Below are 23,365 nucleotides of genomic sequence, written 5' to 3'. Positions count from 1 at the left end.
GCAGTAGTGAGCCTGACTGAGAAAGTATCTCTGAGGTATGATGAAGTGTATGGTATGGGCATCCTTTGGGTATACCCAATAGTGGTTTATCTGGATCTCGAGGTAGTTTGACTTGCACTATCCTGAGGATTGGTGACACTGACTTCCATAATGGCTGTACGAATTTACAGTCCCACCAGAAATCGATGAATGCTGTTCTTCTTCCTCCACATCCTTGCCAGCATGAACTGTCATTTGTTCTATTGATATTAGCCATTCTGACACGTGTAAGATAGAATTTCAAAGTAATTTTGACTTGAATTTCACCAATGGCTAAAGACGTCAAGCATTTCTTCAAGTATTTCTCAACCATTTGAGTTTCCTCTATTGAGAATTCTCTGTTTAGATCTGTAGCCAAGTTTAATTGGGTTATCTGCTTTCTTAATAGACAGTGTTTGAGTTCTTTATATATTTTGGATATTAGTTCTCTATGAGTTGTGTAGATGGTAACATTTTTTCTCATTCTGTAGTTGCTACTTTGTCCAAATGATGGTGTCCCTTGCTGTGCAAAAGCTTTTCAGTTTCATGAGGTCTCATTCATTAACTGTTGATCTTCATGCCTGTGCTAATGGTGTTCTGTTCAGAAAATGTTCCTGTGCCAATGTGTTCAAGGCTCTTCCCGACTTTCTTTGCTATCAGGTTCAGTGTATCTAGCTTTATGTTGAGGTCTTTGATCCACTGGAGTTGAGTTTTGTACAGGGAGATAAATACGGCTGTATCCATATCTTAGAACCAAGCAAAGCTTTGGGTAACCATGATCATAGATCTAAAATGGCACTTGGTTATTTTACATGGTATCACCAAAGTGCACCTATGAATGAAAACCAAAACAAAACAAACAAAGCTAAAACAAAACAAAACAAAAACCTCTTTCAATATGTCAGAAATAATCCTAGAAGTTTTGTATAAATCTTCATACCAGCCACATATGGCCACAGACATCACTATTACCATCATACAGATGAAGACCATCAGGCACAAAGTCACCTCCCTGGACACACACACCAGTGATTTAACATTGTAGAATTCCAGTTGTTGTTCACAACACTGGATAATGTGGGTCCTTCTCAGAAAAGGAAGCACTCCACATCTGCTCCATGAGCCATTCAGATACTCAGACTCAGATATTTACTATTTTTGCCATTCCCTATATCCCTTATAGATAAAGAAAATGAGAAAGGGATCGTTTCTTAGCAAGTTCATATCTTCACAGCCAGGCTTAGATGCTGTCTAGTATCACTTTACCACATTGCTTGGACCAAAGCTCTGTCATGCACTTGTTCTTGACTCAAGAAATGCTGGGGTGCCAGCTTGCCTGTGTGCAAGAGAAAAAATTTAAACAAGCTTATTAAATAACTAGGCAGTGATGGAGAAAGAATTCTAGTCCAAACAGGGAGCTCACAACACCCACCCCCCAAACACACACATCTAGGGCTAGCACTTTGCTGTGGAGAGCCTGCCCCGTGCCTTACAAGACAGTTAACATAATCCTGGCCTCCAGTCCAGCCACTAGACAGATCCTAGTCATTTCCCTTCCCCACCTTGAGGTGATCAAAGCTCTCTCCATGCTTTGTTAAGTTTTCCTCTGGTGGTGATGGCAGAGTGGCACAAAATTGGGCCCCTACCCACCACCTTGAGCATCACTTGTCCATCTGTCTTCCCTGCTAGACAAGCTCCAGGTTTAATAGATTGAATTCCACAGGAGTCTGATGACTGTAGTTGACAAGTCCATTAATTTATTCCTCTTCACCTCCTTCCTGGGGATGGTGCTCTGCCTAAGTATCGCAATGCCCTTTATTCTTAAAATGGCATTGCAGAGATATCCTAGAGACAATTGCTTTCTAAGGTCAATACCTGTAATAAAGATTTTCTGTGGGCACTAGATATGAAAAAGGAAATAGGGGAGAGTCGTGTTACTTTTTACAATGCACATTCAGTGAGTCAAGAAATGGATCTGTTTTTTAGTTGTATTTCAAAGAGTATGCTAGGTAGAGATAGGAATGTTTCTTTATTTTTATTTATTTTTACCATGATCAGCTTTGATGCATTTCTTTAGGTTGTACCCTCTTTGAGCTTTAAATTGGCTACAAATTATAAACCAAGTGAGTGTCAACCAAGTATGATTTTTGCAATGTCTGAAAACATGTTTAAATGTCACAGCTTGGGAGTGCCAACTGGAGCTGGGCAGAGGCTGGGTGTCCTGCTGACTGCCTTTGGTGCATAAGATGAATGTCCCCAGGGAGAAGTCTCCAGCCACACAAGTCACTGATATCCATGTTAAACTGTCACCTTCAAAGCCTCCAGGGATACATGTTCTTGTTTCAGGCGATTAGCTCAGGAGTAATTTGTTACATCCACCACAGGAAAGCTCTGTGAAGGAACAAGAGGACAGCTCTGGGCCAGAGATCTGGCCTTGGAATCCAAGCACTGGAATCAGTGGTGAATAGATCTTCGGGAATTCTTCACCTCCATTTTCTCCTGCTTTGAAAAGGTAGATAATGAGCAGGGTGTGGTGGCTGGATTACACACCAGTAATCCCAGCATTCAGGGAGACAGAGGCAGACTATGAGTTCGAGGACAACCTGCTCTACAAAGCAAGCCTAGGACAGCCAGCGCTACACAGAGAAACCCTGTCTTGAAAAAAAAAAAAAAGAATAAAAAAGAAAGAAAATGTGGGTTATGACCACACCTAGTGCATATGAGTATCACTGGGATAAAATCACAGTATGTCAGGATTACATCCCTTTCTGGAGACTCCAGAGCAGATGTATTTCAGCCGTTTCTAACCTGTAGAGCTGCTGCATTCCTAATTTAAGGCCCCTCCTTTCTCTTGAAAGCATTACATCATTTTGATCTTGATTCTGTTATCCCATCATCTTCTCTGATATTTGTCTTCCTTTTCAGTTTTTAGGTATCCTTGTGGTTTCATTAGGCCCACCTAGAAACTTCAGAAAAGATATTCCAGTCTTAGTCTGCTTTATGTTGCAGTAACAGGATTAACTTAGACTGGGAACTGTGTGAAGCAAAGATACACATACATTTAGCTCACGTTTCTAGAAATCCAAGACCATGGCCCTGATGTTGGCTTCCGGCTGAGGGTATCTTGGCTAAGAGAGTAATATCTAGACACATGACAGTAGAGAAAAATGTTAGTTAATGGAGAGAGAAGAGGTTTGTTCATTTGTAACAACCTACTCTCACGGGACCCATTCTACCCCCACTTCTCAAGACCTCCTCTAAAAGATTCTGACACTTTTTAATATCATGACATTGGTTATCAAACCCCATTTAAACCACTGCATTCTCAATTGTCAAGTCAGCCAATGAGCAGCCTCAAGTCTATCTGCAACACAATTCCTCTTTGCGGTACAGATTTATTTATTGATAAATTCTAGATATTAGGATGCAGACATATTTGGAGTGCCACTGTCCTGCCTTAGATAGCCATATAAATTTGCCAGTCCACAAAATCCCAAAGTTTAGGGATAGAGGACAAGCTTCGTGGTGGCAGCAGTAGCATTATAGGCCAGGGCTGTGGTGGGGATCTTCAGGAGACCTTCTGACTTGAACCTGAATAGCATCACTTCTATCTAGGGTTGGCCTCAGTGCTGCAGGTGTATCCGTATGTGTTAGCACCGCATTCCCATTTGTCTCTTAAATCTTCACAGCACAGATATCTGAAGATGTTGATTGCTAGAGCATATACTTTCTGTTGTAATTTTCCTTGCAGGGCGTTTGGAGTTTTTCTGTTATTTTCATCGATCTGAAGTCTTTGGAGAATCCTTTAGGCAATGAGAAACAAGATTGATTTCAGCAGGATTAATGTTCCTTTGGTGCCCCAGTGACACAGAGCAGCCCCAGGACACCTGTGTTTTCTGGCAGTTCCTTGCTGGCATTAGGATCCTCGGTATGCAGGCTGCTGAGGTTGCTCTGCAGAGGCACAGGAGACATAGCTGTGTTCTCAAAAGTTTTTAGCTGAGACAACAGTAAAACAAGCTGTGTAGCCTGAAGCCTGTGCTTCTGAGAATCATCTGCTTCCTTTCATCAACCCGGGCTTAATGGCATAAAACTTAAGTTTAAGGATCAAAGATAGCACCTAAGCATATGAGGAAAGCAAAGCTTTGGGTGTCTGAGGGTTTTGAAGATAAGCGAATTATCTTATTACTTGAGAAACCATCTTTTGTGTTTTATGAGTGTATTTTTTCTAACATAATATTTTTATTTATTCTTTGGGGATTTGGCATCATACACTCCTATTACGTTTGCTTTACAGTTCTTTCCTACCCTCCCTCAAGCTTTTGTGACCTCTCCCATACCAGTCCCCAAAAGTCCAATTTGTGTTCTTTATGTGCTTAGCAGAGCATGGTCAATCTCTCAGTGACCTGCCCCTTAAATAGAGCTAAGTCCTTCCCCTCGCACACCCTGATGGGAGCCATCTTTTGTGGAGAGAGCACTTCAGCATCCTAACACAGCTCTTGAGCATTCTCTCTGATGGCTTCCTGTTTAGGCTGTCACTATTTGGGGGCGGGGGTTAGGGCTCACCACAGAAGTCTCCCGTGTCCCTCTTTCTTAACTGTGCCTCTACAGTTATCAATATCATGGCCAAAGTAGCTTATTTGCTCTATAGGGCCCCTGTGAAGCATGATATATGGGCTCCCATATGGTGAGAAACCATCTTCTACAAGACATTTGGAAATGACATGTTTATTCTTTTTTTGTTTGTTTGTTTTTGTGCGTGAGAGAGACAGCAGGTGTGAAAGACGAAAGAAAGGGGGAGGGGAGCAGGTGTAAGGGAACGAGGGAGAGAGAGAGAGAGAGAGAGAGAGGAAGAGGAGGGTAGAAGAGAGGTGAGAAGAGAAGGAGGGAGACTCTTACTACATAGCTCTAGCTGACCTAGAACTCACTATGTAGACCAAGATGGCATTGAACTCGCAGAGATAGGCCTGATCCTGTTTCTGGAGTGCTGAAATTAGAGCTGTAGGTCACCTTACCCAGCCATTTATTCATCTTTAAATGTCCTCTCTTTATCAGCACAACCATTTAAGAAATACTTTCAATGTCACTTGCATACATCACGGGTATTTTAGTACAGGCATGTATGTCATTATATGTTTGTAGGTATGTTTTCATATGATATATATTCTTTATATAAAATTTAGCATGAGTGAACTTGATCATAAAGAAGATAATAAAACCAGCAGGGTATTAAAGCAGATGCTGAGATGCATAGCCAAACTTTGGGCAGAGTGCAGGTAATCTTATGAAAGAAGGGGGAGATAGAAAGACCTGGAGGGGACAGGAGCTCCACAAGGAGAGCAACAAAACCAAAAAATTTGGGCACAGGGGTCTTTTCTGAGACTGATACTCCAAACAAAGACCATGCATGGAGATAACTTAGAACCCCTGCACAGAAGCATCCCAAGGCAGCTCAGTATCTAAGAAGATTCCCCAATAATAGAACCAGGAAATATCTCTGACATGAACTCATGGGCTAGCTCTTGGATCACCTCTACCTGAGGGGGGAGTAGCCTTGCCAGTCCACAGAGGAAGACAAAGAAGCCAGTCCTGATGAGACCTGATAGGCTATGGCCAGATGGAAGGGGAGGAGGACCTCCCCTATCATTGGACTGGAGGAGGGGCATAGAAGAAGGAGGGAGGGTGGGATTGGGAGGAGATGAGGAGAAAGCTACAGCTGGGATACAAAGTGAATAAACTGTAATTAATAAAATCAATAAATTTTTAAAAAAAGAAAAAAAAAGAAGCTAGAAAAAGCCAATGTAAATACCTAGAAGTAAAGACATTTAATAAATTAAAGTACAATAAAACATGACAAGGTTGATCTAAAATTGAAGAAGGGAGACAGTGTTTACCTGTTGCATGGAGTGGATATTTGTAACCACTCTGTGCATGTGTCCTTAAAAAGAGTAATGGTCTAAGCATATGAAAGATGCTCAGGGCTCAACAGAAACTTTATGCCTCATAGATGGGTGCTCTGGCCAGGCTCTGTGATGCGTGGCCTCTGATTAGGTAGGAGATGCCATTTTGAGCTTTTTATGGACATGTGTGGGAGTGGCCCCACAGAGGAGGTGTTAACTATATGTATGTTGCAGATAATGCTCTTTGGAATGACCCGTAACCTAGAACTGCATCTTAGAAATGTCTTTATATCTAGGGATAAACCTGGCTCTTCGCATCCCACCTTCCTCACCCTGAACACTACACATAACCCAGCAGTTTCGTTTCCCAACTCAAGAGTAATGATATCAGCACCACAGGGTGCCTGATTTTTAGACCATCACCCTCCGTACTGATCAGCGCCACCAATAAGTCCTTTTGGTTCTCTTTCCTACTATGTCCCTGTCACAGATCCGCAGGACGCCACCCACTGATGCATGCAGCACCTTTGCACTGCTAGGAGGCCCCCTCTCTCCTCCTGAATTCCCAGAGCAAACATTGTGGGCAGGATTTCAATGCCCATCCCTGGTCCCTTTGACCACATACCTCTCACATCAAGTACTAAATGATGCCTGTGAGAAAGCCTTGCTTTCTTGTTCAACATCTTTCAATGTCTTTCCTGGGACTTTGGAATAAAGCTCAACTTCTTAGCGTGTCATAGAAAATTGCTTTTTTTTAATTTCTTACCTTCTTCCCTCAGCTTTCAGGGATATAAACTCTTGCAATACAAACATAGAAGTTCTCTAAATATTGTCTGTCTGTCTGTGTGTCTCTCTCCCTCCCTCTCTATCTCTCCCCTGACGTCCCATAGAATATTTTCCCTTCATCAAAAGCTTTAGGAGTCATCTTCTTTATGAGATATCTTACATCTCATGCACATGATATTAGGCTTCTGGGCTCATTGGCCTTTGTAAATGATGGTTATAAGGCATAATTATTTCTGTGTCTGGATAGTAGACAAAGCATAATCCAACTTCCAGAATAATTACAAGGGGGTTGCACTGGTTTATTTACATTATCAAAGGATTTAAAAGAAAATCCCATACCCGTCCCTCCTTGATAGATATTTCTTTATTTTACTAAATTTGACCTTGTGTTGTACTAAAATCTTATGAAGTTTTGATAAAGCTAACAGTTTAGTACAGAGCATTGTCCTATATACAACCCCCACCTGGATCTGTGACAGAAAGCAGCCATTGCCTGGAGCCTGTGAACTACGTTCAAAATACTCTACCGCTTTTTGTAAGAACCCTTTATGATCCCTTCTCTCTTTCATGCTCTCTCTTGGCTAGGTGTGCTTTTTCTTTATCTCTCACAGCCATACCCTTCTTCTATGCCAACCCTCAGAGCCTCTCTTCCTCCTTCATTGTTCCTCCTCATCCCATGTGTCTCATCCCTGTTTCTCCTTCATTTCATGACTTTCCCATGGAAAGGAGGGAATTCGTCGTTTTTAGGCTGTAACTCATAGGATTATCTTCTCTGGGTTAAAAGTTGTGTCAGTCAGGTTCTACTAGGTTCTGCTGCAGCAACTAATAAGCTTCTGATCTCGGTGGTCTCTCTCTATGGTTATTTCTAGCTCGCATATTACTGTGAGCAGGTGAGGCTTGCTTCAAACGTCATTTTTATTACAGTGTCTGACTGAAAAAACAACTGTGCCTCAGGCATGCATTTTCATGACAATGAAGAAAGTCATGGCAAGCCACCTACTGTGTGCCATGTGTCACTTCAACTCCATGAGCCAAAGCAAGTGTTAGGGCCAGGAATGGTATAGTGGGGTGAGGACTTACACTCTTCTTCTAGAAAAGAGGATTATAAGTCACATGATATATGATTATCAGTAGAAAAGGTAATATGCTGGGGATCGGAATATTCATACAGCATCCTGAGTTAATTACTGTAGTATATTTTTAGGAGAAGAAATTTCAGCAGAAGAGAGGAAACTTCTGTGGGGTAGACATTAGACTTCAGGTCAGGATGTTTCAGAATTCCAGTTTAGGAATGACTAGTCCTGGTGGCCCCTGCCCGGAATCCCAGGCTTGGGAAAAGAGTGAGGTTAGAGGAATGCAGTGAGTTTGAGGTCAGGCTGGGCTATGGAATGAGACTCTGTCTCCAAAACTCAGCCAGGCAAACAGACAAACAATAATGGAATCCGGAAACCACCTTTAGACTGTGTCAGTGCTCTATTAGATTAGCAAGAAGAATGGGTGAGGTAGATGCTGCTTATGTGATTTCTGATTTAAAGGTGAGAAATAGAAAAATAAGTCTTTCCCTTGAGTATTTCTTTCCATAGCTTCCTATAACACTGGTATTCTATTCAATAAGTGGAAAGATGGTAGTTAATAATGAGATTAATCTGGGAAGTTTAACAGCTTCAATTTCACAAAAGAAACACAGAGTTCACATGAATTATAACTATAGGAAGTGAATCAGCAACTGCCCCTAAGGCTCATCAGATAAAGGAAGAAACTGAATGATAAGGACCAGGCAGGTAGGATGGAGCTGAACCCCAGACCTCTGAGGAGATGCTGTAATGCTGGCAGCAACATGCAAGTGGCACAGAGAAGGAATTATAGTTTGGAAAATGCTTTTCTTAGAAAGCTGGAATCTGGACTCAATGTCTACCTTGTTGAAGGATATTGGTTGCTAGGGCAGAATTGGCAGGGACAGGTAGACCAACGAGTAGGGGAGTCTGTGCACCATTCCCATGTAGTCTCCATATAGTGCCTGCACAGAAACAGCAAAGCACACGTGTGACTTGCAGAGAAGAGAAGCCAAAGAAAAATCAGAGAGACATCTTAACAAACAGAGCCCTCCCCAATACCTGTGATTTTGTAATTTAAACATTTATCCTTTAGGTAAAGTCATCCTTGGTTAAAATAAAAATGACTATTGCAAAGATAAAATTTTTAATTCAATTATTTGTTTATATTCAACTGTAAATAATTAAAAATTTAATGGGAAGATGAGCTAAAGAATGGATATTTTGACTATATGGAGAATAGTTAAAGAATGTTATGAACATAGCAAGGAGGGAAAAAGATGAAAACAGAGTTATCAGGGAAGATAAATGTTACCAAGTTCCAAATGTTGTAGACACTTGGCAGAGTTTCTATGCCTTTGCTGCTCCCAGAAATATAAATGAACTAGATAGATCTATCCCTTTGTCATCACTTGGGACAATTGAGCTCCAGCAAAAGAAAAAAAAATCAAGACCCATAGCCAAGACTGAACAGAGATGGCAGCTGTGTCGCTGAATAATAAATTTATGTCATGTCAGTTACATAAGGGATTTGAGTAACATGCTGCTATTGACTGAAGGTCAATAGCAGTCTAATTAGTAGAAAGCCAGGGGCCAAGATTATTTCTATTTTTCTGGTCTAAGGATTAAATAGGAAATCATTCATTGTTTCCCGACATATTTTACAGATTTTTAAATATCGCCTTTTTTCCCATCTGGTTTTCTTTTGATACTAAAACTAACCTCTCATAAACTCGAATACTGCAAGCTTCTCATTATGAATATTAACCAATTCAATCAGCATCCAACAAGTTCTGTCACAGGCCTTGGTTAATACTTGACCAAGACAAATTAATCACACTTCCTGCTAATGGAACATAAATGTTGGTTCAGAGCCAGACTCTCCAGTCATCTGGATGGAGACTTTGGGTACCAACTCTATGCATCATAACGTGGCATTATGAGCTTTCATCATAGTGTGGGAACCAATAATGCCAGTAGAGCAGGTGCGTGCTTAATCAATGCCATCCTTGTCAATGGAATCTGATACGCAAACAATAACAATGTGAACTCTACATTGTGGATGTTTTTATTTCCTCAGATCAGGGGGTGAGATGAGAGCCATTCCCAAGATTTCTAGCTCTTTCTGAGCTCTGGCTGGTTGGTACAACTCAGTTGTTCTGGCCCAAACTCCTCTCCAAGATAACTGATTCAAACGGGCTTCACTTGCCTTCTGACTGAATCACTCTGCCTGGCCTCAAATTTGGTCTGATCTTCTGGCTCCTTCTCACTCTCTAGCTCACTCTTCACCTGTGTAAAACACACACACACACACACACACACACACCTCTTCCTGCACTGCTCTTAAGTAGCCTCTTTTTCCTGTCCTGTTCTCATGAGAGAGTTGGTTGTATCCTATCTCTGACTCATTCTGTCAAATGTTTCTCTGATTCACACTTTGTCCCTCAATTTGATGTAACTTTCTTTTTCTTCTTCTTCTTCTTCTTCTTCTTCTTCTTCTTCTTCTTCTTCTTCTTCTTCTTCTTCTTCTTCTTCTTCTTCTTCTTGATTTTAAAATAGCCTTATTTCACCTGGGGCACCGCAGGTATTAATCCTATAAATGATCCTTATCACTTCTAAGCCTCCATCCCAGGCCATCTCCTTTAATCATTCCTATCTAGGCTACCTCCCATCCATAATGCCAAAATACTTGCGAATATTCTTCATTTGGGCCAATTTCCTCTATCCATGCTGACCAGCCATGTGCTTCTTCCTTCATTCTCCTAGACATCACTTTCTAACATGGCTGCTTCTGTCTATAAACTAAACTTACCTTCATTGTTTGGGATTAAAAGATGTGTACTAAAAGCATGACTGTTTTCCAGCCAAATCGTACTGTAATCTAGAGTGTATTGGCATTCCATCCAGATCACATAGACCTAGAAGGTCTTTTGATGTGATAGATCATGAGAGCAGTCATGTTGCTGGGTTAAAATTCCTCTACAATACATATATACATCATTTTTGTGGCCAGGTCATAAAGGTAAGATAGAGCTGAAGCACTAAGAGTTCAAGAACATTCTCTCCATCCCTCCTTTCTGTAGCATTCTTCCTCTCTTCCTCCTCTGCCTTCTATTCTTCATCACAACTCCTCTGTCTCTACTGTTACCCAGAATATAAGCCACCTCTCCATTCTTCAGGACACAAGCCAAGCTTAAAAGTACTATGAATTACCATCAGGTTTCCAACCTTGGCCTGCCGGGGAAATGTTCTCCAGGTATGTGGCTTTTTAAAATATCTACTGAATTAAACAAATGGTTTGCCAGCCTCTTCCTACATGCCATGTGGTAATGCTTGCTTGCATACAGAGCAGAGACCCTTATGCATTCCTATTCTACCAGAAAGCACATTAGAGTACGGCACAGGAAATGATACTTGAAAGCCACCTTACCCCCATTCTAATTTTGAAAAACAGTTCCCAAAGTTAAGGAATTACCAGAGCTCACCATCGTTCATGCCACGTTACAATGTTACACAAATGGGTGAATTAGATGCCAAATTTGATGAGTGAACTTTTCCTGAGACCTGCCCAAGCATACTTTATATTACTTTTTGTGTGCATTGTGTGTGTCTGAAAATATTTCATTAAAAAAAAAAAAGAAGAAATCGCAGGACCTGGTTTTGAAATAGCAAGTTGATGTAGAGCTTTTTAAACTATGAATAACCCTTACAGAAAGTGACAAATAGAAACCTCTTAATAAAGTCATTATATTGTCGTTGAAAAATACAATATATACACAGCTTCTCCTCATCCTCAAGTATCCTTACGGCATAGGCATTTGTCTTGCCCTTATTCAAAAGATAAGGATTTAAGGAAGTGGTTTTCAACATGTCCCAACCCCCAGGACATGTCAGATGTCCTGCATATCAGATATTTACATTACAATTCATAACAGTAGCAAAATCACAGTTATGATAAAGCAACGAAATAGTTTTATGGTAGGGCGTCACCACAACATGAGGAACCATATTAAAGGGTTGCAGCATTAGGAAGATTGATTTGAATACTGCTTAGCACAAATGCTGCTTGTTTTCATAATTTACCAAGAAAGTAGATATTATTATATTCCATCTTGATGGCATCTCTCTACTCTTAATGTTATAACACAGCTGTGTTTCTTAGGAGAAAAAAAAAAAGAAACACCAGAGGCTCCAAATGTTTTTGAAAATATAATATGGTAACTATGTTTACAGGCTTTTGAACTCATAAAAAATAAATTCTGTCTATTCGAGGAGATAGAGCTGTAATCTCCATAGAGTTCCCTTCTAGTTAGAGGAGCAGCCTCGTTCTGTCTAATCCGGTGATGAAACATTGCGTGCTAAAAACACCACAGTCACTGTGAAGATTCTGACCATATATCAGAATGGGTGATTTTGTTTTCAGAATAATTCTATTACTTTTTTTTTTTTTAATCTGGACTGCAATTTTCCCTCCCTCTTCTCCTTCCAGTCCCTTTCCCTTGCCTCTCCTTCTCCTCCTTCATCATCAGCTCCTCATCATTTCCCTTCAGAAAAGGACGAAGGTTGATGGCCTCCCTCGGATCTCAACCAGCCAGCTCATGTCAAGTTGCCCTAAGACTAGGCACCTCCTCACCTGCTACAGCTAGAGGAGGCAGCCCAGTAGGAGGAGCGAGTTAGGAGGAAAGTGACATAACGTTAGATAGCTTTGGCAAATATACAAATAAAAAAGAATTCATTCGTTCCTCTGATCTTATGTAGTCCCTCCCTGCCACACTTTAAATAAAACTTAAATTACTTAAGTCTACATCTAAGGACTGAGATGTCCTACGAGATTATTTATTTCTCCTCTAAGTTAGTTTGGCTGAGGTTTGACAAGTTTATCATTTCAAAATAAACCCACCATTTTGAGTTTCTTTCACTTATTTGTGCTCTGCTCTTTATTATTTCTTTCTTTCTAGCATTTGGGGGTTTGATTTGTTCTTATTTTTGGAAGACATGAATATATTAACTTATTTGAGGTCCTTCCTGCTTTAACTACGGACATGTATAGCTGTAAATGTCCCTCTTAGCTTTGCTTTCACTGTACCTCATGGGTTCTGGTATACTGCGTTTTTGTTTTAATCTAGTGAGGAATTTTTAATGAGCCTCTATTAGTTCTTCAATAATCCTTCAGTTGTTCAGACATTTGTTATTACTCAGTTTCCATATTGTTTATATAATTGCTTTGGTTTTTCTGTCGATTTCTAGGTTTTTTTTCCATTATGATCTGATACAGTGAAAAACTTACTTCAATTTTGAATGTTTCTTTAAAAAACAAGGATTGAAAATATTTTTAGGTTTACTTATTTTTATTTTATTTGTATGAGTGTTTTGCGTATATATGCGCACACACATGTATATATATGTACATGCACATATACATATGTATATGTATGCACCACATGAGTGCCTGGTGCCTATGAAAGTAAGGAAAGGACATTTGGTACCCCAGAATTTGAATTATAGATAGGTGTTAGCCACTATATGATGAGAACCAAACCTGAATCCTCTGCAAAAGCAACAGTTGCTCATAACCACTGATGCATCTCTCTCTAGTCCCTTGATGAGTTTCTTAAGGCTCGTTTCATGGCCTATATATGAAACATTTTCAGGAAAGTTCAATGTGCTGATGGAAAAAACGTACACTCTTCAGCTATTGAATAGGGTGTTCCGCTGCTGTTTACTGAGTCCATTTGATTTTTTGTGACTATTTGGGTTTTTTTTGTTGTTGTTGTTTTAATTTAATTTAATTTTTATTAATTACAGTTTATTCACTTTGTATCCCAGCTGTAGCCCCCTCTCATCTCCCCTCCCAACTCCACCCTTCCTCCCTCTTCTTCTCCTATGCCCCTCCCCCAGTCCACTGATAGGGGAGGTCCTCCTCCCCTTCCATCTGACCCTAGCCTATCAGGTGTCATCAGGACTGGCTTCATTGTCTTTCTCTATGAATTGGTAAGGCTGCTTCCCCCTCAGGTGGAGGTGATTAAAGATCCCACCCATGAGCTCATGTCAGAGACAGTCCCTATTCCTATTACTAGGGAACCCTCTTGGACACTGAGCTGCCATGGGCTACAACTGTGCAGGGGTTCTAAGTTATCTCCATGCATGGTCCTTGTTTGGAGATAGTCTCACAAAAGACTCCTTGCCCAGAAGACTATTTCGTTTTGATGCTCGCCCTACTGGTAAGAGTGGGATATTGAGGTCACCCCTTATTGCTCTGTTAGACCCGTTGTTCCCTTAATATTCCACAGTGTTTATTTCATATTGGAGAATGGAGTGTATCCTCCAATATTCAAATCATATATGTTTCTGATTGTTATATTTTTTAAGGAATTGCTTAAATCTCATTTGTCTCATCTGACTAATTTTGACTTTAAAAGTCTGTTTTGTTAGATATGAATATAGACACTCTTGTTTGTTTGAATATTCTTGCTGGAATATCATTTTGAGCCCACTCACATTCAGTGTGTTTATGTTTTCCTGGTGAGCTGAATTTCTTGCAAGCAGGAATTTTTTGGACGTTGATTTAATGTGGCCAGACTGAACCGTTGTTTGGAGAGCTGAGACCGTTTAAAGTCAGGCTTGTTATTCTGCGTCAAACACAGATGCCCGTTGTTTGTTGTGTCTTCTCGCTGCCCCATCACCCGGGGACGTTGTATGCTCTATGTTTATTGCTTTCTCCTTTAGTTAACATAGAAAAGTGAATGTTTCTGAAACAATGTTTGATTCTTTCCCAATTCTCCTCTGCTTGCCTATACTTATAGTGAGATTTGTTCTTTTTTTTTATTTTTTTTTTCTTGCTGAACTAAGGATTGAACCCAGGGCCTCCCGAATGTTTGATGAGTTCTCCGCACATGAACTAAAGTCCCATCTCTTCTGGTGAGATTTCATCATGCCTCCTATCCCCCGTGCTCTTAGGTTGTGCTCTTCTTGCTTCCTCTTCTAGGTGTAAGTTTCCTTGGGTGTCATCCAGCAGTCTTCCAGATGCCTATCTTGGCAGGTCTTGGTTTCTCCACTGGTTCTGGAGGATAATCTTGCTGACATTGGTATAATCTGTAATCTAAGTCGGCATTGTTTTTTTCCCCAAGGTTTGACATATCATCCCACTCACCTTGGTATTTCTGCTGAAAAATCTGATGTTATCCTGACAGGTTTAACTTCATAAGTAAATGGGTTCTTCTTTTTTGTAGCTTTTGGTGTTATTCCTTAGTTTGATACTTTGGGCACTTGTAATATATCATGGAGAGATTTTTTTTTTTTCTGTAACATCTATTTGAGGCTTTAAATAACCTTCTGTACCATCTTAGCATGTCTTCCCCAAGGTCTAAGAAGTTTCTGCTTTTTTATTGAATAGGTTTTTTTTTTATGCTTATAATTTCGTAACTTGGATTCCTCATGTATTCCTACTTTTATAGGATTGATCTTTAATAGTGTCCCAGAAATCTTGTATATGCTGTTCATTTATTAATTTTCCTCATTTTTGTCTACAAGTGATAAGTCATCAACCTTGTCTTCAAGTTCTAATATTCTGGGGTTTTTTCTAGTCCAATGATGAGACTTTCCGCTGAGATTTGACTCGACTTTTCACTTCCAGAATTTGTGTGTAGGTCCTTTCTGTGTTAATTGCTCACATTTACCTAAGAATTTGAATCTTCCTTGAGCTTCTATTTAATCACATGGGCATATGCTACTATTGCATTTTCATGGGTTTTGAGGAAGGCACAAATCAAATGCAAGTGCTTAATTTCCCATCTTTAGCTTGAAGCCTCAAGAGCAGATTTTTTAATACATATTTAACTCAGTATAGATACTATCGTGAGGCACAATTAGAAGTGACTAGTTTAATTTTTAAAACCCTGCAATTCCAGTAGCTTATCACATTAATTCTTGAAAGAGGCTTAAAAATCTTTACCTGTCTGAACTCTGACTATTATATATTTGATATGATAATCCCCTCCTTCTTTTTCTCTTAACAGCACGCTTAAGATTAAAAAATTAAGCTTTTGCACTCCAATTACCTAAAGCCCAGAAAACTCTCAAAATAGGCCTTGTCACATAAAAAATTAATTGGTTGCTTTGTTCCTACTTAGCTTTTCATTAATTTGAGGACATAATTTAAATGACAGTTAACTGTATCACCTTTGCTTCTCTTCGTTAAAATAGAAATCTATTTAAAAGTCTAATTAAGAAAGTTTTCTGAAATATTTATTTTTTAGAGATTAACCTTTACTTTTTGCATGATAAGTAATGTATCTTCAACTAACAGGAAAGGCCCATTGGTTAGCTATTTCTCCAAAAACAATTTACTGCAAAACTCGCTGGCTTTAACTGACAGCCATCCTGTTTGCAACGTTGGACTCAGCTGGGAGTCTTCTGCTATGTTCATGTGGAATCAACACATGGCTGTAACTCTTCATTTGATCACCGATATTTGGTGCCAGATCTTTTCTTTCTTTATATTACCTCATCTTCAGAGGGGCTAGTTCAGGTTTCTTCACCTTATCGGGCTTGGGGCAACAACCCAAGCTGCTAAGGGTGCAAATGAAGAGCCATATTGAAGATCACTTCTCTCACAAACTCTTTTAAACAAGTCACTAATCCTATGCTAATTCATGAAGTGGCGATGATGGACATTGCCTGTTGGTGTGAAGAGCAAGAAATTCACATTCCAAAGTAGTATGGAGGAGTCAGAGATAAGGATATAGTGTTCTCTAGCTATAACTTATTCACATTTTCCACACATGGATGATGGGCTGGGAATATAATTCACTGCATGAGCATTGTCTGCTAGAGATATAGATAAATAGGTAAGTAGATAGATAGATAGATAGATAGATAGATAGATAGATAGATAGATAGATAGACAGACAGATAAAAGGATCCATTCGCAGCCCAAGATTCCTGCAGCCTCCAACCCAACACTGTATCAGGCTCAAAGCTATTCTGTCTCAGGTTAGATACAAATGAAAATCCTCTGATCCAGGTCCATTGTGGCCAGAAACCTGTGAATGAAGGAGATAACCAAATGTCAGATATATATACTTCCAATACACAGTGATAGGACAAGGGTATAATAGCTATAATTATCAAATAATTATACAACACCATTTCCAGATATTTTTTCAAATATTAATCAAATAAATTTATTTCATTTTATTCATGTAAGGAATATGTTAATATAAACAGAACTCTTTTTTTAATTCTTTATTAATTACATTTTATTCACTTTGTATCCCCCCTGTGGTTCCCTCCCTCCTCTCGTCCCAATCCCTCCCTTCCTCCACCCCCTGCATGCATGCCCCTCCCCAAGTCCACTGATAGGGGAGGTCTTCTTTTCCTTCCTTCTGATCTTAGTCAATTAGGTCTCATCAGGAGTGGCTGCATTGTCTTCTTCTGTGGCCTGGTAATGCTGCTTCCCCATCAGGGGGAGATGATTAAAGAGCAGGCCAATCAGTTCATGTCAGAGACAGTCCCTGTTCCCATTACAATGGAACCCACTTGGATACTGAACTGCCATGGGCTACATCTGTTGCTACTTCTTCTTGAAGTTTTAAATCATGGAGATTTTTTACACCATTGAAAGTACTTGTTCTAATGATCTCAAGAATGCAAGTTAGCAGTTGAGTAGAGGAACCTGAAGAACTTGATGGATGTTGTTGGACATGAAAGAAAAAGAAGATGAAGGACACATTCAACTTAGTGACCTGTGAGATCAAGTGTATGGCAGTGTCTTCCTTTCTTAAGGAAGAATAGAGTAAGAAACCATTTTTCTTTCATAAAATTAGAAGACAGAAGTTTTGTTCTGGATGATATCTATCCCTGCCCTTGAGCAATAGGATATTAAAACCTTCATTTTCCTTACGAGTTAACTACATTCCCAAAAGACTCAGAAACTTTTCTTGAAGACACACCTTTCATGGGACCATAAAACTTGGACCCAAGTCTTCTGGCAGTCTGCAAATGACCTTAAAGGTCATCCCTCAGCCCTCCACATTCCTCTGCTTCAGTTGTTGCCAAAGGCAAAGGGAAGGCTGATATCTATGAATGAGATGAGTGAGATGAGACCAGGCTCTGCTCAGTGCCAAACTATCCGTAGCATCAACTATGTCATGGCTAACTGTTGTCAGTTTGGAGTCTACTACCCACAACTAAAATTAGTGGAATTAAATTAAAATTCACCTTCTTAGGTGCACTATCCACAGCTCAAGTTCTCAGTAGCTACATAAAGGGAGAGGGTACCATATCACGTAGCAAGGATAGACACCACTTCTGTTATCTCTGAAATTTCAGTTCCAAAGTGTTGAACTCTAGATGATCCAGATTAATCTAAAGGGTGATGAAAGTCGAGTTTCATCCAGATAATTGTGGTCTAAGGAGAAATTTAGGAAAAAAAAATGAGTTGTTTTCTGCTTTGAAGTTGACACATTTCACAAGCTGACTCCAAATCAGGCAATAGTGGGCACCTTTCTCCAACTCACACCCTTGAACATTTGCTTCTCTTATCTAATAAGCATAGAATCATGTCTGTGAATGGGAGCTGGGTTAGTTTCACCTTTGCATTTCCCATACTAAAAATACATATGTTATGCCTGTATTTTGCATTTTCCATCTGCTTCCATGCACTATCAACACTCCCAGTGTGCTATGCTCTATGAAGAAGCATACTATTTACTTTCTAAACAACTCAGCAGATGGCAATATTTTATTGTACCTTTGTGAATCACTGCCTGTTGGAAGAGCCAATCAGTAAAAAGCAAACGTAGCACTGAAATGTTTATAGCTAAAGTCCACTTCCACAGCACAGTCCTTTCTCATCCTTCCCTCCTGGCAAAAAGGATGTTGAGACTATAATATTAAGAACCAAGGCTTCTGACCACAGTAAGAATGAGTTGAGATGCTATCAGGGAGTCTCAACTGGATCTGGCTTACTTATCCATTACTTACAAGTCAGCAGGTCCCACCTCACCCCCAAGGAAAACAGTGACTCTTTTCACACATACAAGCACAAAGGTAAACTGTGCTCCTGGATACAAACAAATAAGACATGAAACAAGCAGATTGTTTCTTAAATTTTTATTTTTATTCTTTTACATGTGTGTGTGTGTGTGTGTGTGTGTGTGTGTGTGTGTGTGTGTAAATGTCTAGAGACCAGCAAAGGATGTCAGATCCCCTGCAGCTGGAATTACAAGTGGTTATAAGCTGCTTGACATGGGTGCTGGTATCTTAACCTGGGTCCTCTGGAAGAGCAGCAAACATTTTTAACTGCTGTGTCGTCTCAGCAGATGCTTTTTTAATTCCTTCTTGCCATTTTCTATGTGTCTTAGTATTATATAACCTGTACAGGTAGGATAAGGAGATGAATATACCAGACTATGACCACAGAGTTTCTCCTCGCAAAGCCACCACCTATTCTTCTTGTCTTTCATGAAAGCTGAGAAAAGACTCACAACAAAATTCATTTCCCCTTGATTTTCTTTTCAGCCTTTGATCCCAGAGTACAAGTGATAATTTCCTGAAGTGTACCCACAGGGTTTCTATCCTATCTTCCCAGACACTCTATCCTCCATTTGAGACAACCAGTATGTTAGGCTAGTTTGTGTATGTGTGTATACATACATGTATATGCATGTATATATGTATGTATATCGTATACATCTTTCCACAGTCTTTCTACACATGGATCAGCAAATGTGTGTACTAAGACATCTGTGTGCGCATGTCCTGCCTTGGCACAAACAGCTCTCTACCCGTCTGCACCTTGTTCTCCTCATAGTCTGCGCTGGTGCCGCCATGCCTAGCTCGTTGTGGACATCTGTAATATTTACTGTGAGCACCAGCAGTCTCCTCCCAGCTGCAGAGTGTCTACTCTGGAGTTGTATCACAGCTTGCTCATCTTATTTTCCCACTTGATGAATTAGGTAGGTTATTTCTAGATTGTGCTATTATAATTCATACCATAATGAGCATTCTTGTACATCTGTTACTTTCCATGTGGGCAATTATACCAGTGGAATACATTGCCAAATGAGAAGTTTAGATTAGATGATATATGAAGATATTTGCATAATATTGACAAACCTGGTCAAATGGCTCCCAAAGATCCTCTATTCCTTCACTATCCTCCCAGAAATTTTTAAAACCAGAGCCAAGTTTCTAAGCTTGTGGATTCCTCCTCAGAGACTTGTGGATTTAAGAATTATATTTGCCCCAGAATTGATCAGGCCAATGTCTTTGTCCATGTCTGTGTCCATATCCTTGTGTGTGTGTGTGTGTGTTATTTTTGTGGCTAAAAGAAAAAGCATGAAAATTACATTATAGTGAACTATCGTTGTCCTTTCTCCAATTCCTCCTATTTAAGAGAGAACAATTCCATAAAGCAGAGTCCAATACATGCAAGATGCACTTAATTAAACTTGTGCTGTTGAAGGAATGACTCAACTGGTATCTGGAAGAAATGGGATGAGTAGAAAGCAATCCAAGAATTGGAGAAGAGGCCAAGGCATATGAAGATAAGATAGCTAGTGTTCTCCAGAAGGTTAGCTCCTTTAGTGTTACTCTAGATATTATCATGTGTTTTTCCCTCTGCTAGTGTGAGAAATATAAAATAAGCATGAGAGGCCTCTGCCCCCAAGAGGTTCATATGGAGAAGCCAGGAATACATGTGAGATCTTGCTACAGAATAGTAGAACAAACAGCTGTGAAGACCGCTAACTCTGAGACTGTCCCAGACAGCCATCTGTTTATCCTCTCACCTAAATCTTACAAAACCCTCTGAGAGTAACAGTGGCAGTTTCTGCATCTCCCAGATGAGGAAACCACGGCTCTCAACTATGACTCCAATGCCATATAGTATATGACTAAGGCCTATTAGACTTCAGAGTCTTCAGAGGAGAGCTGGAGATGCTGAGCATGCCCAAAACTCCACTCCTATATCCCTCCTCATACCATCAGTGGATTTTTTTCTTCGTTCTCTTCATGATGCCATGCCACAGTTTATGGTAGTGATGGAGAGGGCAGTCAATCAAGAATATTCAAGGGAGTTAAGGCCTGAGCTAAGATACAAAGTGAATGGGGAAAAGACGATTGCAGGTAGAGGTCCTGCTGGGTTGGCCTCAGAGAGTGCCAACCTTCAGGAGTTAAGAAGTATCCAGAGTATAGAGGGAGGGAGACGAGTGGGATAGTGCAGAGGTCAACCTCTGTGTCTAGGAATGCCTGAGTTCTAATCCTGACTCTGCATCTTGTCAGCTACATAATTGGAATATGTGCCTTAATGTCTCTGATCCTTTGCCTGTAAGATTGAGCAAATAAGTTCTTTACCTCATGGTTTGTTGAAAGCCTTGAATAAGTTGTGTATTTTGGATGCTTAGAATGGTGCCTGGCTCAGGTCCACTATGTTTGCTCACAGTATGGATGGTCCAGGTTTCTAGGTATAACCTAGATATAAAGAAGAGGGAAAACAAAACTGTGACTTATCTGTGTGGCTTATTATAGAGAACCATTGCATGTACTCCAAAGATATAAATGGTGCCATAAAAAGCGAAGGAAGCAGAAAGCTGTTTAATGAGGGAGACATGGGCTTTTAGCTTTGAATTGTCCCATCAAGTGTGGTTGAGCTCCCGGGCTTCCTGAATTAACTCCAAATGGGCTTTTTATTTGTTGTCTATTTGTTTATGACAGTTTTATTTGACATTAAGATGTAATGACCTGCCTCAAATAAGGCGAGCAAGCAGAGAAGAACAATTTTTAAAAGAAATGCATTTGGCGTAACACTTGCTTTTCTCCTTTTACTCTCAAGAAAACCCCAGTGGAAATGTGAGAGAAGCATTGTGGCTGCTTCAGCTGCTCTGTCTTCTCTCCTGCTCCATGCCAAGTCCCCTTAGAGCCATGTCTGGAAGGGACCTCAGAGAAAGGAAAGCAGGAGGAATATTTCTCCAAGGGGTGGGCTGATGTGACTTTCCTGTCTCTACACCCTCTGGCTTTATTCCCCTTTATGTATCATTGCAAACTTGCCTTCTCAACCTGGGTCCTAAAATGAAGCTCAAGAAGGACATCCTTCCTCTGGGCCCGTTTGTCTCTCTCTTCCCTTGGTCAGCTTCTGAGAACCCATATTCTGTAAGAAGATATGCGATGGCAATTTCCCTACAGTAAACCCTCCATGCCCTCCCATACCTGCATTTTAACCACTGGTGAGATACCAGAGCCTCAGGTCTCAGTCCTCCTCCCAAGTCAGCAAACATTCTTTTTGTTGTTGTTTGGTTTGGTTTGGTTTGGCTTGATTTGGTTTGCTTTTTCCAGACAGGGTTTCTCTGTGTGACCTTGGCTGTCCTAGACTCACTTTGTAGACCAGGCTGGCCTTGAACTCACAGAGATCTGCCTGCCTCTGCCTTCCTGAGTGCTGGGATTAGAGGCAAGTCCCACCACGTCCAGCCAGTGAACATTCTTAAGTGGGAGAATGTTTATGCACCAGAAGGAGGACTCTGCCCTTCCCTGACATATGAGCCGGTTCATTTTATCCCTGATCTGCCTTCCACATCAGACTTAATCTCAAAGACAAAAATTTGATCTGTTTTCCTTATGTATAATCAAAGCCTTACAGATCATCTTCTCTAAATATCTGATGAAAAATGTAAACAGGTGATAGGACATGATTGAGGTTGTGAGAGAAAGAGTTCAGAGGCAGGAGGATTGCTCTTTGAAGGAGCAAGGGTGCAGCTAGGAATTGTGGAGGCTTGATGGAACAGTGATCTCAAATCTCAGTTTGAAAGAGATAGCTACCAACATGTACATGCCTTCAGAGGGTACCCCACTTATAGAAGGAATTATGTTTCCTGCACTAATAGACCATATGTTTGGGGAAATGAATTCATGTATAATATTGATTATAGTCACCCATTCATCACATTTGGGGGCATGGAGAAAAGACATAGCCACTTCATGGTGAATTGTATGGCCCTAGACACCCGGTTTGTTACCTGAAAACCCTGTCCTTAGAGGGACATGGCTACCAGAGATGCAAGGCCAACATTATTCTTGGGAGGAAGAAAGGGAGGAGGGAAGGAGGGAGAGAAGGAGGAAGGAAGAGAAAGAGAGAAACAGAGAGAGAAATAGAGAGAGAGCAAAAGACAGAGAGACAGGGAAAATGAGTAAGCTAGCATTCTATATTAGAACTGGTGGGACAACTAAATAAGAGCAAAAAAAAAAATCTTAAGCTTAGAAAATCTTTAGAAATGCTTTAGAAAATCTTCACCAGGAAAGACTATGAGAAGAAAGCCCAGGCACAGAGCTGAGCCCCAGATACTGAATTCTCACTTTACTCCTGCTCCAAACTGTTTTGTTTTGTTTTGTTTACACCTAACTTCTGTCTGCATTACTCAAGCAAACTTTGAATCTTAAACAACTGGAAGCAGTATGTGATTACAACTTTGGAGAGAGAATGACCAAAGACACAAGGAGATAAAAACAATTAATCTTTAATTAGATTTATGTCATGGTCACATTAAGATGAAAAAAGATACAAGGCATAAGCTTACTGTTAGTTTGCTTCTAGGTTTTTTAAGTTCATGTAGCCCCAAC

The 23,365-nt window shown here is 40.3% G+C and overlaps 1 protein-coding gene across 6 annotated transcripts in view; it reads left to right on the top strand.

The window, feature by feature from the left end:
- The window catches only part of Ano4 (anoctamin 4), a 400,373-nt gene that overhangs the window by 296,547 nt on the left and 80,461 nt on the right, over positions 1 to 23,365 (top strand). The window lies entirely within an intron of this gene.

This window comes from Meriones unguiculatus, chromosome 2, assembly GCF_030254825.1.
Source record: "Meriones unguiculatus strain TT.TT164.6M chromosome 2, Bangor_MerUng_6.1, whole genome shotgun sequence".
NCBI lineage: Eukaryota > Metazoa > Chordata > Mammalia > Rodentia > Muridae > Meriones > Meriones unguiculatus.
This window is presented reverse-complemented; position numbering and strand designations above follow the sequence as displayed.